The sequence below is a fragment of the Mytilus californianus genome, unplaced genomic scaffold, assembly GCF_021869535.1.
Source record: "Mytilus californianus isolate M0D057914Y unplaced genomic scaffold, xbMytCali1.0.p SCAF_10, whole genome shotgun sequence".
Classification (NCBI taxonomy): domain Eukaryota; kingdom Metazoa; phylum Mollusca; class Bivalvia; order Mytilida; family Mytilidae; genus Mytilus; species Mytilus californianus.
The window spans coordinates 20,948,619-20,963,903 of NW_026262582.1; the positions used below are offsets into that span (position 1 = coordinate 20,948,619).

Below are 15,285 nucleotides of genomic sequence, written 5' to 3' on the forward strand. Positions count from 1 at the left end.
AGGAATATGGTGGTTGTTTTTCACTTCTTCCGTTGATTTATAGCGTTTGATATTGTTATTTTTGATGGAATTCCCCTTTTGAATTTGTCTTGGATTTTTTTTTGTGTAGATTATGGCGAATCCACTCATGACTTATCTTGTCTATAGGTGAATGAAGGTCCATTCTATTGTAGTATATATTTCTATCTTAATATTTTTTTGTTATATTGTTGATGTGTTGCTGTTTTATTCACCTATACTCTGCATCTGGTACTGTTCCTATTTAGTTGCACGTAATATTTGAATTACGACAATAAGACATTCCTTGGTTGCGTTCAATGTCGTAGCAGCTAGTATAGCCTCTATGTCTTAGATATCTATCTGTGTTGAACGATATGCTACGTAGCTACGCTATCCAATTGACGTCACTAATGATAACCTATCCGACGCCATTTTGGATTCTCTAAATAGCATAAACTTTTTATGCTATCTAGATCTATTTAGCGGCTAGGCTAGCTTTATGTTCGGTAGTCGCAATCTACGTAGCCCTACGTAGCAGCTATGATATTGAATGCACCCCTGATAATAACGACTAATACTACGTACAGGTAATCGTCATTTTCTGATATAAATACCTGATATTGAACATTTTGAAGAAGTTTTGATTTCCTTTCTCTTTAAATCTACATCTTTATAGATGCATTCACTTTTCTATAAGTTAATTTAAAAGTTAATTGTTTTATCTTTTGAAAAACCAACTTGATAAGTTTAACATCGAATGATGAGTTTGTAAATGTTTCAAATAAAACTGACATGTAATTATAACTACTGAATCTTTCAATCCTTCCCTAAGGGAAACCGAATGCCAATCAAATACCGTATACGTACTCTTGAAATTTGTTTTATTTTAAATTAAATAGACAAATATTTAACGACCGAATTTATATCTCCGCAACAGTTGTCGTGGAGTAACTTGACGTTTAAAAGTTAAAATGTTTACGCTATAAATTATTATTGTAAGTCAAATATTTATTTCTTATTACTTTTTTTAACTGACTAATATACCTACGGTATACACAGCACAAAACGAAATCCCAGGGTATTGTGTATATAGAAGTGTGATGTTTTCCTGAAATAATTTTTAATCTAATGATATATCAAATTTACGTGAATGAGACAACAATCCAACGTTACAAATGCCCGACAGACATCTAGAGGTCAGTATAGTCTTTTACAATAAAAAGTGCTTTAAAAATGTGCCAATCTATTATCGAAATGCTGTGAGTTAATTTTATCAAAGACTAAAAAAAGTTTGAGAAAAAACAATTCTACCGCAGGGAAAGTACCGATTATCAGGTTGTCTGCATATTGATATTTTACAACACTAATACGTGACAAGCTTTGTTTCCCGATGAAACATTAAATTTGCAACATTGAACGAGTTAAACAGGATTTAAACACACAAAAATGTTTTTCCGTCAAACTGCGCCATCGTCGATCATATGCAAGCTTAGAAGGCTTACAGACTATTTTAAGAACAATTGTCGTCATGCATTGTTAATTCACTATGTTTATTCTCTGTTTTCTATCGAGTCCTCAGTTACAATATGAAAAAATCACATTGAAAATTATCATCATCTGATACCTTTCAAACTTTTGTGATCTTCGACTGTTTCATTACATCGATTAAGTATAGGATTGTATTTTGTAATTTATCAACAAAGTTAAAACATTGTATGGATTAAATCAATAAAATATTATGAGCAATCTAAAATTTCCTTGTTCAAGTACTTATTCTATATCAATATCATGTTAGAACATATAACTGGACTGCAGCTATTTCATTGTGTGTTTTACCTGTGCGACATATGTAAAAGAATAGGAAAGAAACACATTTGTGCGCACGAACCCTACCACATGTTGTTCCTTCACTAAGTCAGGATGTCCATACTGTGTGCCGTTTGTTGCTGATCGTCCTCGTTTGTACGTCTTTTTCACCCGGAACTGTCGTTTTTTGATAGTTGGTCTGGTCTTTCGTACTGTATACGCCATCAACCCTTTTTGGTTTCTTTTTTTTTTTTCGAATTGATAATGCACTTATATGTCTCAATACTGGATGCTATATAAAATCTATCTCCTCCCAAATATCAATCCATTTATAATTTTAAAAATGAACAAAGATGTAGGGTAGTATATATATGTGTGTCATTTAGAGACAGCTACCCAATGACTGATACACTTAAAGACATATAACGTTCAAGTAAATATACGATCTTTGATTGTAGACAATTTTGTATTCAAGTTGTGAAGCCCTTAATCGCTCACATGGAAGAAATTTTAAGTATATATCAATACAAAACGTTTCATGCAAATGATTGAAACATGAATTATGACACATATCTAAACTTTATAAGTAATGACTAATAATCAAATGTAACAGATCGATGGACACCCTGTCAATCATTTCTAAATCTAACATTACGATTGGTCGAAAATAAAATCTAAATTCTTACATATAGAGAGAATGAATACAGTACAAAAGTTGTATTTTTATCAAGCAAAAATCGATATATTAGCCTGATTATGTAATATATGTACTTTCGGCTGTTTATATGTTCACTATCATTTAAAACAATTAATTCGGTGGAAGGCATCTGTTTTTGAGGCAAGATTTATTGCAACATTGTGGAAAATATTCGAAAAAGGTAATGTAACATAAAATCTTTATTTTTATTCATCAAAATATATCACACTACGTCCTGTTATGGATGAAAATGTTTAATAATTTTGGTCAATCAAAAATGTAAGAGTGTCTCTTATAATTCTACAAGAAAATCATGTAATTTGTCAAACGTCAGATGTAAGAAATAAATGTCTTTAACAATTTATTCTTAATATGCTTTTCGTATAATAGAACTACAATATAACGCTGATACAACGGATTTGAATTAAACAAAAGCTGTTAAATTTTTTTTAAGTGTTCATTTCGTCTATCTCGATGGTGATAATGAAATAGAATAAGATTCATCATCATAATGTTTTATTTTTTCAATGTTTGATGAATGACTGCTTAATATTGAAAGCTTTCCTGAAAAGATTCATATTTCTTATTTCCAATCTAAAAATTTTTTTTTTTCAATTTTTTTCAGTATATATAAATAAGATGTGGTATGAGTGCCAATGAGACAACTAGCCATCCAAGTCAGAATGTGTAAAAGTAAACAATTATAGGTCAAAGTACGGCCTTCAACACGTAGCCTTGGCTCACACCGAACAGCAAAATATAAAGGGCCCCTAAAAGACAAGTTTAAAATAATATACTTAAACTTAAATTTCAAAACCTACTACTAGTAATTCGTCTCAAATCCACTGTTATCTTAAGTATTAAGTGACCGTTTTAAACTATCTTTATAAATGTCATTGATATTCCTATCTAGAACAAAATATTTTAAGCACACGTCAGAAAAAAAAACAAGAAAAATAATTCATTGAACGTAATATCCACATAAAATGCACTTGCATGCATCATGTGCATTTAGTTCTGGCAGTTGAATCTACAATTGGTGTCAATTAACAATAGTTTTGTATTTGTTTCTTAAAAATAGGCATGATGAGTTGTCTAACATATCTAACGGATCAAAATGCATATCGAAAGACATGTTAATTAAAGTTAACGAAACATTTTCTAAGATTTTTAACTCCGATTTATACTTACCGCAACTGTTCGATAATTATTGAAAATAGAAAAAAAGTCTTCTTAACTGTAGAACATCATTGAATAGGAAAATCAATAGAAAATCAATATACCAGCAAATCTAAATCGTTTCATTTTATTTCCTCCTTTTCGTGTATGAGCAAATAATCCTCACCAGTCAGGTGGGGCAGTCATTTTGGTGCTATGATAACAGAGAAAACTATAAGGGATGAATTAAGACAATCATAATTCTAAAAGACTCGTATCAGTTACAGTACGTACTTCCGAGGGTACGCAATTCGAACCTACGGTCGGTGCAGACTTCTCCATATTGTTTGCCTTTAAATGGTATGAGCTGTTGATATATTTTGAACTTCTGTTTGTTATCGGAGTAAAATGAATAAATAATGTTTATTCCCAGAAGATTTATAAGATAAGATGCACAATGAGTGTCAACTCACCTCATAAATAATGCATATTTTTGTAAAAAGCAAATTTAAAACACTACGAAGTGTCAATCTTCGTCTTTTTCGTGTATAAAATTATGAAATAGTTTAATTGATAATGCTTTTATCAGACAGAACGTTATCTCAAAATTGAAGAATATGTTTCTTTTTTTAATATTGATCATGCTGTCACAAACGAATGCTAGTATTATTAACAATATCAGAAGAGCTTCTGTATGTTAGTTAATTCGATTTATAATCCGGGTATTTTATTGTTCGGGCCTCAACCATTTAGCCGACATCGTATGGTTGGTATTTCCACTTATGTGCTCAACTGAATTTTAAAATCATTTTCGTAATGTCAATAGATTATGCAAAAAGATAAAGGTCCGGGTAATAGGAGGTTAAAAAACCTAACTTTAAGTTATAACATTTGAATGACTAATTTTACGGATTTATTACTCTTTCACATGTACCATCTTCTTTATATTTAAATTCAATTGGAACCCAACATCCAAGAATTCTAACATCCTTATAAAATTCATGTGAACCTTTATTTAAATAAACTGTTGAATGAAAATACTTCATTCATGAGGGTACTAATATGTTCTGGTAAAAAAATGGAACTGACTGGATAGATTTATACAATTGTTTGCATCAATCCTACCCTAGTTTAGTGTTTCGGCGGCATTTTGATAGATTCTTTAATGGGTTTTAAATATAGGCTTGCCATCACCAGCGATTGTTCTATTTAACGTGTGCTTTTTTTGTTCTCAATTCAGTTTCATTTGTAAAATTTCAATAACGATGTCAGATCTTTATACTTTCTTTTGATTTCGCTATTGTGAAATCACGAAAATGGCAATAATGCCTGATGACGTCCAATAGAAAGAAACTATTTTATGTAGATCAATGTTATAGAAAGATCAAGTTTGTCTTGTTATCGTAAAAAATCATCAGTGAAACATATTTCCCCACCGTAACTAATTCGATACAGTATTTCTTAACTTGCGACAATAAAGTTTGAAACATTTAAAACGCTTGGTAAGCCTCCCGTTTCTAATGTGAAAGATAAGGAAAAGACCAGAATATTTGAGAAAAGCGAAAGGACAAACAATTATGTTTTGAATAATTAACACAATCTCAAACTCTTAAATAGTTTGACATTTCCTCATTTAAATAAAAAGAGATGTGGTGTATATGTCAGTTATACCCGAGAGACAAAAATTACCGAACAGCTCTATTTTTATACAACAGGTCTGTGAGCTCTTTTTTTATTTTTTCTCGTTACCATGTTATTTTATGTTTTTCCTCGACATTAGTTTTGATTACTAATAAGTCTCTTCTCCCATTTCTCTATTACTTTGACTTCCGTCGATCGTTTTAAATATTCTGCCAATTCCCTTTGCAATCTAGTTACAAAATTTGAAAATATCCGTAACTCAAAATCAAAACAAATTTTATTTTCACAAAGTATTACAGCTGATACAATATTCCAGGTCTCTCTTTTTCCTAACCTGATTTCCATGGGTTCCAAATTGTCAAAGTGATATAATCTCTTTGAAAACGTTACGGACGTCAACTTGATAACGTTGATTGATATTGAACATCTGTATTATAGATGACCACTTATTTGCAATGGCACTTGTCTCTGAAAATAAAATTACCAATACATTTGATATAACACAAGGTACCTACCTCGTATATTTGAGAAATGTCACCCGGTCGCGAACTTCCGTTATATTTCAATTCTGCGGTTGTCTATCCCACTGAAACTAGTTATGACGTATATCTACATTAAGTGATATACAAAATGATGTATCACAGGCATATTTCTATTATCTGAATCATTCGTATCAGACCTTCTAAGTATGCCAGAGAGTAAATTTGTGACAAATTTAATAAATATGACGATTTTCTATTTTTAAAATCAAATTTTCCCATTCCATTAATGTCATTCAGACTCTCTCTGGACTTTATATATATATAATTGAGATAACTCAAAAAAAACATTTATTTTTAGCAATGAGATTGCCAAATCGGAAATCGAGATATGTGTAAGGTACGAGAAAGATACCAAAGGGACAATTAAAACTAATCATCTACTGCGAAATTAATATTGCATTTCGGCTGTGAGAATACGAAAAACTTTACGGTTGGCCTACTTGGAAGGCCTGCTACGAATGATTCCTACAACAAGAAAAGGTGTGTTGTACACAATTTTGTAGATAATTTAAGGTAGATTTACGACGTAACAAGTTTTAATGGGATAGTCTAAATGTGACGGAAGTTCGCGACCGTGTGACATTTTTCAAAAATACGAGTTTAGTAACTTGTGTCCTATTAAATGCTATAGGTAATTTTTTTCAGAGACAAGTGCCTTTGCTTATATGTTCCTCTTGTCGAAGCCCCAATTACATGGGGACATCATCGAGTGCAAAAGAGGGGTGAAAGATACCAAAGGGATATTACTGCTCAAAAAAGTCGAAAATAAACTGACAATGCAATGGCAAAAAAAGTACGACGACCATTTTACAAATAATAGTATACAAAACACACCATAAATTCTAAAGATTGAGCAACACGAACCCCACCAAAATCCGGGGTGATCTCAGAAGCAACTTCTTAACGATTTTTTACGTTTTGAGTAACACGGTGGAGCCAAAAGAGGCACAGGAAATATGCTGATTCTTTCATCCCCGATTTATGGCTTGGTGTCGTGTAGCTCAATCTTTTTGACGTGGACAATAATTTTTCGTCGTATTTTTTCTTTTTTACTAGTATTGTCTGTTTTCATTTGACATGTGTTTTTTTATATATATTTATCTCACAAACATCCTGACATTGTACATTTTGTTGGTCCTGAACTGTTCCGGAACTGAATTAAGGCAGGACCAAAGATGTGTATATTATCATTTGAAAGTCGTGCTTTTCATATCAATTCTTTATATGTATATGTGTGGGATTGGTACAAATATAACATACTATGACATAGTATCGCCAACAGTACTTAAAGTTCAATTTTAATGTTTTGAAATAATGCCGAAAGAACTTTCGGAACATGTTTTGTTATTTAACAGACATTTGTCTAGCGGCAAATCAAGTATTGTACGGTTTTTGAAGTCAGTTCTATGGCTAGCAATTGTTATTGTTTGGTTCAATTAAATGAAGAGAAAGCCTGTAAACATTAAAAAGATCTAAATTGAAAAGTTATAGAATAAAATTGGATTTTACGCATTTCTTTTAAATTGTTATAAATAACTTAACACTAAAAACGACTGTTTAGAATAAGTATTACAGAACACATTAATATATCGTGGTGTAATGTAAAGATCACCATATCTAAAATTAAATTCAAAAGAAAAAAGGATGAGCTTTTATATTTGGATCTTGAAATTCTCAGAATCTTTAATTTGTAAATTTTGTAAATCCTATCAAAATTATGTTTACACCTCTTCTGTATCTCATGCAATCATAATATTCCAAACAAAGGTTTACTAGGTAGTTAGTCTCAAAACTAGCAACATGGCAACATTACGTTACTACAAAAGATGAAGCATGGTTAACATGGCATGTGGTATCTAGCGAACAGAACAAATATTGGAGTTCGTTAGTCTTGTTATACTTTTATCACTAGTTACGAAACTAAGGCATGAAACGATTAGCCAATTTTTGATTGAACTAAAATTCGAAGAGATTCGAATTGATGATTGCAGTTGTTCTTCCAATAAACATTGTTGGACAAGTTTTAGTGACGGGAGTGTCCCTCTGCCACTGAAATCACCATACATATAACACCATAACTTATCCTTTGAATAAAGTTTGACTTAGGTCAGGACACAAGATGCAGATATCAGTTCGATAAAACTGTTAACAAAACTATAAATTATTCGAAATACTAAGGATTTTCTTCCCGGGCAATAGATTAACTTAGCTTTATTTGGCATAACTTTTAGGAATTTTGGGTCCTCAATGCTCTTCAACTTCGTACTTTCTTTGGCCTTTTTAACATTTTTGATTCGAGCTTCACTGATGAGTCTTTTATAGACGAAATGCGCGTACAAATTTCAATCATGGTATCTATCCAGAATAATCTTGCATAAAACTGTACAAGCCGCGTTTGTTTTGTTAGGACCTGTCACAGGTTAGTACTGCTATCTTACGTCATTAGCATAGAACTGACCGGGTTATTGTAAACATGCTGTCTCGGGGGAGTACACAATACTATGAAAACGAGTACTAGTAACTTTTAAAGTTTTTTTCAAGTTTACACGATTGATATCCTTACGGACTTTAAACCTTTTTATACACTTCTCATTCAAATATACCTTTAAAAGATTCAAATATTAATAATCATACCAGCTATCTTTTTTTTATTCGAAGAGAGGCCATCAATTTCCATAAGGGAGTAGCTTTTTAACGATTCCCTTGAAACAATAATATGTTGTTTTTTTAATAAATATTTACGGAAAACATTATGCCATGTTAAGAATGAAGATTTAATATCAAGTTTGCCTTTTATTCCTAGGAAAAGATTACATCAGCCATGGAAAGAGATATATGGAGATTAAAACTCCGTCAATAGGAGGTACTAATATAAGAACATTACAAATAATAAACGAAAACCGTCTTACCTACATACCTAACTACCTTCCTCGATCAAACGAATACCGTCCAACTACCTAAAATTAACCCTCCCTTCCTCCATCACACATCCATCTTTCCATCACATCCATCCATCAATATACATTTTTGTACTTCAAAAGGATTTGTGAGGTATAAATAAATGGAATAGCATTTAAACAACAAAATCATCCAATCGGAAAACTACGGAAACGATATTTCGTGAGTTAAATAGGAATAGCGAAGAGCGTGGTAAAGGGTTATTTTCGTGCAACGTGATCGCCGTTTTTTATTTGACGTTCAACGTGTTTTTACCTTTTTATTTGACGTTCAGTCGTGCAAGACAGGTGCCTCGTTCAACGTGTTCTACTTATTTAATTTATTTAATTGTCTTATTTCACGTTTTTTCCGTGCAAGCACCCCCCCCCCCCGTCCCCCCCCCCCCCCCTTTACCACCCTCAGCGAAAGATGAAGAGTAAAATGATACCATAACCAAATAAAGGAGATATCCATATAGAAACATAAACAGCAATATAATAGAGCTTAATGTTCAGTTACAGACTATATAAGTAATAAATGTTACCAACAGAGAAACTCACAAGAAGTTTCAATAATAACGACTGATGAGGTGCATGACTTTGAACTAACACACCGCAAGTAACTAATACGAAGTGATTTGATTATATTTGCAGAAGTAGATAATTTTCCTCCTGCGAAGTACAAACATATTTCTGTTTAAATTACCTATGACTAGCATCTGCATAACTGTTAACACATTTTTCATAAAGTAAATATATATGTATATAATGAGCATTCAGATTTTATATACAGTAGTTAATATTCAATCATAAAGTCGTAAAGTTCGTTCTTTTTTACCATTTTTAATGTAGTTCGCTGAGAAAGGGGAGATTCATATTTTATGACTATTGACAAAGTAAACTTCGCGATGCTAATGAATGAATCGTAACTTAAATACCGATTTTATCAACATGAAAATTAAATGCAGATGTTAATTTCAGGTAAGGAAAACAGTTAAAAAGTACACACAGGGAAATCCAATTCGTATGTTGACATGACTGAGGATGAAAAAATATGTAAACAATTAACAAAGTGCAAATAAAAAGCGCGGTCTACGAAACAAATTGATAATTTGACTTCATTCACTAATTTATAAGGGACATATATTCAAGTAATAATAAAGATTTTGCTTTCAAAATGTCAGATTTGAACGTGCCCGGTGAAGGAAAATTAAGGTCAATCCACGAAAGGGGTTCGTACGTTCCAAATATATAAAGTGCTATTGTCATTTAGAAATGTGAACTGAATGACTCACTCATGTAGTTATCAGTATGAGTATATTCTAAATTTTTGCACAACACTGTCAAAGGTGAATTACCATAGAATTTGATTATTCATATCCATTATTCTCTTTTTAGTTGTTATAAGTTATTAATATTACTCTTATAAATAATCTAATATTTGCTTTGATGCTGCAAATATCTGACTTATCGTATGACCGATTTTCTGTATATTGCTGTACAATTCTTTCCCCTTTGGCGCCTCACTAAAGTACATCTTTGTTTTTCATGTGGAATTGAAGACAAAAATTGATATAATTCGATATCAAATTTCAAATTTATCTTATTTCAGATTAGAGTTACATAATGTTACAAATAAAACTCAATCAGTCATTACAGTAATACATGCAGATCATGATAACCACACATTACAAAAAAAATTAGAATTCCTGATATAATACTTTTCAAAAACAGATCATGTGGCAGAAAGGACAGACAGTGTGAAATGACTGTCTGAAACCAACCAAAATATTTTCCAATATAAATATAGTTTGCTTTGTTAAAATATTTTACCTGACTTATGAACGTCAAAGACTTTTAAATATGAAATAACGGGGAAAACAACAATTTGAAATAGAACAAAACGTCACAAACCCCGGTTAAAATAGGATTTTAAACGTCCAAGAAGGGTTTAATTAATGCCACACGTCGTGCTTCTTATGGAAGGTGAACATCTTGCAAACATCTAGTGATACGAAACATTTTGTAAAGTCAGCATTGAGGATAAGAGGAACGATATTATAACTACGTCACGAGAAACATATCTGTGGAAAGATACGTTTGGTTTTTTTTAACTTGCTGTTAATTTAGCCTACAAAACAAATCATCAGTACGAACTATTATCATATTAATTTTAAAATTAAAATTATTTAAGCTTGCGCTTGTATTACAAATATCTGCATGATACAATTGTCTTTTAAAGGAATATAGCTGTGTTGTGGAGTTCTATATTGTTTTGTTTTAACCACATCTCATGCCGTACAATAATATTGATGTTTTGCATAATCTAGTCCTTGCAAAGCGAGTTTATTATAGATTTGAAGGCGTACAATGTTGAAATTCACATAATTGTACAAAATTACATTTTATTTACCAACTGTTTCTTTTATGACTTTTAAAACAGTGTCTAACTATCTAAAATTTTTTGAATGCGCGAATGGAATCTTTGTTTCTATTTTAGTTTATATGTATTAACTATACACATTCCACAATCAGTTCAAGTGCTGTATTTCTGCAGCATTTGAGAAAGGACAAGATACACAACGCGATTTGACATGCGATATATCAACATTAGTGCTGCACAATTAACAGAATGAGATGTACTTTAAGTATTCATTCTATATTAAAACCTATATGTATGGTCCCAGGATAACGAAAAAGCAGAATACGACTATCAAATAAGATAGGGAAACAAAATTTTCTAAATGAAATTATTATGTAAAGTGCATTGAATTTCAGAAATCAATTGTCATTTTTGAAAATTTTATAACATCTTCTAGAAAGACAAGATTATTAAACAATCTGCAATAATTTAAATGGATTATCACAAAAAAATTACACACCATACATTCCATCATTTAAATGTCGGATTAACATTTTAAAAGACGAACAGACAGAAATTCAGAATTTAGATAGCAAGAAATTTTCGAAAAATTTTGATTGAAATTCAGGTTCTTCAGGACTGACAAACTCATGGGCAAGATAAGCTTTAAAACTTTCCCTATTTGGAAAGTTTTTTTTCTAACATTGTACCGTTAAAACATAATCGCAGCAATAAACTGCAAGCATGAATTTTCTTAATTTATTGGTCTATGATCATGATGATATTTGAAACATTAAGGTAAATGTTGTTTATTTATTCATTACTTCTGTAATCAGCTGTTAACCTGTAATTAACGTAATTCACTTGGTATTTTGTAAGTAAATTTCCAGTTACATTTCAGAACTTTCAATTGAAATTGCATTTGAACTTTCTTCGATTTTTTATTTAAATGATAGTTCAGCACACAATGGGTCACATAATTTACTTAAATGGGTATACTATTGTTTTCATTGTTAAACCTGTTTGTATATGCTACAAAAATTAAATGCCTATATTGATTTTGATATTTATAACTACATAAATTATACACATGGAGAATCTTTTAAGTTTATAAAGTATGGATTATGTTTTTGCACTTACATTTAGTTCATGTTTCTTTGAACGCGATAATATATATTTATGATTAAAGTAACAAAGTTAGGCCCATTTTGTTTTCCATTGTTTCTGTCAACATGGTCAAATCCTAGTAAATAGCAAGAAAGAACATACATAAAATGCAACATAGAAACTAAATATGCCAAAAATTTACACAATGTTTTAAACATCAACATTATTCATTCATAGCTTTGAAAAGCTGCTACACATAATACATTCTTTGTGAGTACATATGTATGCCTAATTTTTTAATGGTTTATTATACAAATGTTTTTTCTTTATTTTGGTTTTTTTTTTTTTGGTTTTTTTTTTTTTTTTTTTATATATTTTTGGTTATCAAAGATTCTCCGAACGAATTTGTGTGCTTATATTTCAATTCAAAAACTGTAATAAAACCTTATATCTCTTAGCCTTAAAACAATGACTTAACTTTGGCCAATTATGAAAAGTATATCTAATTGTATAATTTGTGGATACCATTAAATGAATATACACTATTCTGTATATACCCATCCAGACTCTCATAAGGGTTTCAATTTTCTTACATTTAGTGCAAAACAGCAAAAACTCCCACATTAGCCTCATTTTTAAGATTTTATCATTGATATTTATATTCAAGCAAAAATTTACCCAAAATGATATTTTACTACAGAATGCATTTTACAAAGATGATAATGTGTGTAAAACATTTTAACTCATTTCATTTTAATTTATATACATTTTAACTAACAACATCATGAACATTGCTTGAAAATGCTATTTTATGTAAAATACGCAAGTTAATGACATCATAGTGACATCACGAGTGACCTTTTTGCACTTGATATTCTAGATTTATGCAGCTGGTTTATATATCAAAAAATAATCACATAATGTTGAAAGGCTTTAATAAATTAACATTTTTTGCAATTTTAATGACCAAATAATGCCTAATAATGGATGTTACCATCACTCCTCATTTATCATTGAAGAAAAGGTTGAAATCAATATTTTGACAATGCTTTCCAAATGATGTTATGTCTTCAATGTCCTTGTTCACGTAATATGTAATACATAAACATCCAAACGGAAGCAGGAGTACATGCTTTTATTTTATTTATATGGGCGCACTTACCCCAACACATTTTGTTCCTGTTCCAATTCAGTTGACCACTTGTTGTTCGTTCTCTTGTATGTCTTTGGTTTTGCGTATTTTGTTATACTTTCATTGCAGTTGGATATTTGTTGTTTGTGTTGTGTGTTGTACTCTCTGTGTTTTAATGACCTATGCTATGTAATAAGTAATCTCTTTACAAGCATTTATGCCAATTTATAATTACAAATAAGTCAAAAGTTGATGTTACGGTATAGCTCAAGGAGGCAGGTCCCAGACGATTCAAAAACAAAATATATTGATGAATCAACTTTTGATCTTAAATTATAGATTAGATCTATCTGAATTCTAGTCTTTAATTTGACACCAGGCTAAGAACAATTCGCGTTTATTAATACGGAACTTTCCACGAAAAAGATTGAAAAATATGACATATATTGAAGATTCATAACTAAGACAGTAGTTCATAATAGAATATAAAAGGATATAGGACCAGCGGAAAACATGAAAACTACATAAAAAATAATGATTGGTCAAAATAAAAGTTTTTATCTTAAATATTGAGAGGGAGAGATCATAATACTTTTCTTGAAATTTCGTCGAATAAAAATCGATATTTAATCATTTATGAGCGTTCCTGATGAAGTTTAATCCCCAAAATAGCTTCGGATGCCTAACGCTTTTGAAGTGTTATTTGTCTGAGCTTGATTATGTAGTTGATGTACTTTTATCGTTTATTTTGTAACATTTGTAGTTTTTTGCCAGAAGTGACTAAAACATTTGTGAAAGTCGAGAAAAGGCATCAATCATCGAGTCTAGACTTATTTTTACATTGTGGATAATAGTCAAACAAGGTAATGTTTTACAGAATCTTATTTCAATTTTAGAAAATACATGTTGTTATTTATTAGATGTTTGTATATTATGGTCAATACAAAAATTAACAATCTGTAATATCATCTCAAACGCATGATGAAAGAAAAGTTAAGATTAAGCAATGCATGACATTGTCTGTTTAACCTCTTTTGTTTGGGAAAATATTATTACAAATAATGAATTTAATTGATACAACGTATTTAATTTACGAAATGCTTCTATTTTGATAAGGTAAATTCATTTTCCTTTTGTATGTATGTTGTTATGTACACATAGTAAGATTTTTTTTTTTATGTTATATTAAGCTGTTAAAATCTGATAACGTTACTGAACATTTTACATTTCTTGTTTCCATTAATCATAATACTTAAATTACAATTCTAATATGACGTTGGTCATTCGCTTTGGAAACAAAGCCATTTTCTAATTCCAATAAAACATGGGCTGCACATGATTGACGTCACAATTGAAATTGAAACATCAGCTGTGTTTTGAACAACGCCGGAAATCATAATGGACATTTGCGTTGGTGTTGCACGCTAGGAAATTAAATAAAATCATTCTAAAAGTAAGTTTACATGTATCTGTTCATTTGTTTATCGTAAAACGGGTGATTTTCTATATTTGCTTCATCATATCAAAATTGATGCCTTTTGTTCGCGTATTATAGGTCCACTTTGCAGTACAAAAGTTCTGAATTTTCCTATTAGAATCGAAACAATTTGGAATATGACAGCACACACCAGACATAGCAGGTGAAAAATAATTATATTAAAGAAACATATACCAGCATCAATTGCACTTACATGAAGTAGTTCTATTGAAATTTAATATTTTTTGTAATGCAAGAAGCATATGATATCTTATTCAGCAAAAAAATAGCATGGTCCATTTAAAATCTCAAAATATCAAAGACCAAACTACATATCACGAGATATACGGGTCAATGTTCACGATACACTTTCTATGTTTCTCCTTTCCAATTAATTCTTTTTTTTTTCAAAATCAACGTGTGGATT

At 30.7% G+C, this 15,285-nt stretch overlaps 1 long non-coding RNA gene across 1 annotated transcript in view; it reads left to right on the forward strand.

The window, feature by feature from the left end:
- LOC127717759 (uncharacterized) overlaps positions 1-15,285 on the forward strand; it is a 98,569-nt gene that overhangs the window by 72,987 nt on the left and 10,297 nt on the right. Inside the window, exons 3-4 of the long non-coding RNA XR_007989357.1 lie at positions 14,145-14,244; positions 14,937-15,021. This is a non-coding gene — a long non-coding RNA (uncharacterized LOC127717759). The remainder of the gene's footprint in view (positions 1-14,144; positions 14,245-14,936; positions 15,022-15,285) is intronic.